The sequence below is a fragment of the Indicator indicator genome, chromosome 5 (assembly GCF_027791375.1).
Source record: "Indicator indicator isolate 239-I01 chromosome 5, UM_Iind_1.1, whole genome shotgun sequence".
Lineage (NCBI taxonomy): Eukaryota > Metazoa > Chordata > Aves > Piciformes > Indicatoridae > Indicator > Indicator indicator.
Window position 1 is genome coordinate 3,306,744 of NC_072014.1, and position 4,270 is coordinate 3,311,013.

Here is a 4,270-nt window from a genome sequence, read left to right on the forward strand (position 1 = left end):
AAATTGTTATCGCATGATATTTTCTTCTGGCAAGTTGGAGTTACTTTCCTGCACGTTACTCACAATCCACTGACATGAAGCAAATGCAGATTTATAAATTCCCTGTTGTATCCTCACTGCAAGGCGTCTGTAGCATTTCTAAAAAAACTTGGTTGGAATCACACCATAAAATAAGTCAGGTAATGCAAAGTACTGGAAAAGTAAAAGGAGAAGAGCTTGAGAAGGCTGTGGAGTAATAATGACAGGGAGAAATAACTACCTAAAGAGACTGTTCTCTCTGATTATCCACACTAAATTTGTATTCCCCTCTCTGGGATTGCTCAGAGTACAACCATAGGTGTCATGTCATGTGGTATCCAGGGCCCTTCTGCTGTCAGGCCATAATACCATTCTGGATCAGAGAAAAAAAAAGTAAAACTCTGAGGGCAGTAAACAAGCATCCATAGTGGTAACTCCCCCATTCCTACATCCTGTAACATCCCCATCCCTATGTATCTATTAAATTGGAACCTGCTGTGCTGTATCCTATGAAACATTTTAGTATTCTTTTAGAAATCCACAGAAGTTTGGCTTCAACAAGAACTTCTGAAGCTTCATTATATGTTTTCTAGTTTCTTCTAATATCCTGTAACATCAAGAGAATCATTAAATTAGAAAATCTCAGTTCACGTTTTTGCTCTGAATTGATTCTCCTCAGTAATTTCTAATCTGATGCTTCGAAGATGAAATGAGCCATATTAAATGTCTATACGTGTCTCAGACGGACTAGATGTTTCCAGATGCTCAGATAAACAAACTGAGCTCAATGTGCTCACAACTGGCAGAAGTGCTGTATCTTAACTCTGAAGCACATATTTTTCTCTGCAGAGCAGAAAAAAAAACCCAAAACCTTATCCAAGAAGTAAAACTACTTTACAGAAGTCAGAGTACCTTTTGATGATGAAGATTATTATTATTATTTTGCTGTTCTCTCGCCCTAGCCTCAGATTTCCCTCCATTCTCAAACACTGATGTGCAAGTAAGACAGCTACAAAAAAGACTGAAACTCAATCCTCGACAATTATACAGTGTAGTGGACAACACATGAATAATTTGGAAATTCTAAATATTTCTAAATATATCTAAATATATATTTGGTAAATTGAGAATGAAAAAGTCCATTCTCATCTGTTAGCTTCTTGTGTTTAACTTAATTTTTAAGGCTGGGATGTTTTGTTTGTTTGGTTGGTTTGGGTTTTGTTTGGTTTTTTTGTTTTGGTTTGTTTTGGTTTGGTATGTTTGTTTTTTCAGCAGGCAAAGCACCTAGTGCAAGGAGGGATCATTCTGGACTTGTTGGCACTGTGAAAGCCCTTTAGTGACAACATGTTAGTTGGAAAACTTTAAGAAGGTGTCAAAAATATTATAATGCTTCACAATACTATAATGCTTCACAAACTCTGAAGTGAATTTTTGTTCCCCTTCACACACATTTATAGATTCATAGAATGGTTTAGGTTGGAAGGGACCTTGAAGGTCATCTAGTTCCAGTCCCCCTGTCATGGGCAGGGACACCTTTCTAGACAGTGTTGCTCAAGGTCTCATCCAACTTGGCCTTGAACAGCTCCAGGGAGGGAGCAATCACAGCCTTCCACGGCAATGTATTCCAGTGTTTTACCACCCTCACTGTAAAGAATGTCTTCCTAATCTCCAGCCTTAATCTGCCTCAAGATTCAATCCATTCCCTCTTGTCCTATCACTACAAGCCCTTGTAAAAGGTCCATTCCCAGCTTTCTTGTAGGCCCCTCCTCAGGTACTGCGAGGCTACTCTAAGGTCTCCTCAGAGCCACCTTTTCTCCAGGCTGAACAGCCCCAATTCCTGCAGCCTGTCCCCACAGGGGAGGTTCTCCACCCCTCTGATCATTTCATGGCCCTCCTCTGGACCCACTCCAGCAGTTCCATGTCCTTCTTAGGCTGGCAGCACCCGAACTGATTTCAATACTCCCGGTGGGGGTCTCATGAAAGCAGAGTAGAGGGGAAGAATCACCTCTCTTGTCCTCCTGGTCACACATATAGTCCCTAAAACACATGCACCACATGACAAAAGAAACAAAGACCCCACAGAGGGTTTCCACATATAAGAAACAGCTCTGTTGAATTATTTTACTTTTACAGTTCCTCTAATCCTGAAGCTCAGTGAATTGTGTCTTTGTGGCTTTTCCTAACGCAGAAGTTGCTACCTTTATCTGCACCTCAAAAACACCAGTAAAGCTCCAAGCTACCCATCATGGCAGAAATGTACAAGCTACTCTAGCCTGAAATAAAGGGACATGGTATGAAGATAAGCATCTTCTTGAAATGGGATTTTAAACCATTTTAAAGATAAATCAGCACAAACTCATCCCATTTTTTTCCACTAGCAAGCAGAATAAAAATCAGGACACCCTGTCATCAATGACAGTCTAAAGCTAGAGAACACATCTATGTTTAGACATAGGTGTGAGGATATTTATTCACTGCTTCTTTAATAACAAAATTCCTTGCTTTTCCTAGAATTTGGGGGTTACTTGCAACAGCTTTTAATTTTCTTTTTTTTTTTTTTTTTTTTTTGTTTGGCCCTCACTCTTCAATTATTTGATTCTTTCTTTTTATACGTTGTTGCATGTGCATTAGTTCTAGGGACAAATGTGACTTTTGAAGCATCTGCATTCATTCCAAACAAGAGTGTCAGCTTGGATGTCATCTGTTACCAAGCTGTGTGTCATATGAGACTCTGCAAATGAAATCAGGAAACGCAGCTAAAATATACAAACCAATTACTTCTAGGCAAGTTATCAAGTAGATGTAGAAGTAAAATCAAATCAGATAACCTACTGCATCTTAATTACTAGCAATGTTCTCTCTTGCTTATGAGGATCTAAATATTCATTAATTCTGAGCAATTAACAGTAATGAAATGAAAGCCTGTGACGCCAAAGTTTGGAATTAGGTATGGCAGAGTTCTGTAAAAGATGCATGAATTAACAACTTAACATTTTCTATCAAGAACCCTTCATGAGCACCGTGGTGACAAATTATTTACTGTAAATGTATGCAGATCAGGATGTTGAGGTCTGAAAAGCAAATGTTTGTTCTAGCCACTTGGGATAACGACAGCATTTATGTACTCTGTGCAGCAGCCTGTTTGAGCACAAGGACTCAACTCTCCCTTCACAAAGTGCTCAGGGGTGCTACTGCAGCATCATGAGAAAACAGATGTGTGGATCCATGCCAAAAAAAAAAAGGCAGAAAAAAAAGTTTTCCAATAAAACCTTTGTTCTTATATTTTATTTAAGCCTCTGGATCTTGCTTGAACAAATTCCCTGCTATGTTCTGGTTGTACAGCATAATCAGTCTCTCTCTCAGAAGTACTAAATGCAAACATAGCTCATGAAGAATCTTCTGCACCTTTTGCATAAGATACAACCCAAGCTTTCATAACTATGCTCTGTGAAGTCTTCAGTGACACAACAGAATACAAACCCCAGGAGCTGCTGACTTTGTGCAACTTGTATAGCATACAGCAACAAAACCAAGAATGAGAAATCAGAAATGCAGAATTCAGTGTAAAGTTTTGACTTTTCTCAGCCTGCTTCATATCAAGAAATATAAACAGTCTTGTAAAGATCCTTATCTTTTTCAACAAATCGATGCACCTTAATAAAAAAATCTTCAATTCTTTATTGTTCTGTGATCTAAATTAATGAGAATCCAACAGAGAGCCAGGAGGATGATTAGGGAACTTGAGCCCTTCCGCTATGAAAAGAGACTGAGAGCCCTGGGGCTGTTTAGTCTTGAGAAGAGAAGGCTGAGAGGGATCTGATCAATGTCTATCAAGAGCTGAGGGCTGGGGGTCAAGTGGAGGGGGCCAAGCTCTTTTTGGTGATGCACAGCATTAAGATAAAAAACAATGGATACAAGCTTGAATATATAAGGTTTCACTTCAACATGAGCAGAAACTTCTTTACAGTGTGGGTGATGGAGTACTGGAACAGGCTGCCCAGAACAGCTGGGGAGTCTCTTTCTCTGGAGACATTCAAACCCCACCTGGATGCATTCCTATGCAGACTGCCCTGGGTGATGCTGTTCTGGCAGGGGGGTTGGACTGGATCATCTCTGGAGGTCCCTTCCAACATCTAATGTACTGTGAGAACTTGTGCATGTGGCTATTGAATTTTACCAGTGTAAGCATCACCTCTGCAGAACTGTTTTTACCCATATTGATATTAGGTAGACACAATGTTAAAAACTTCAC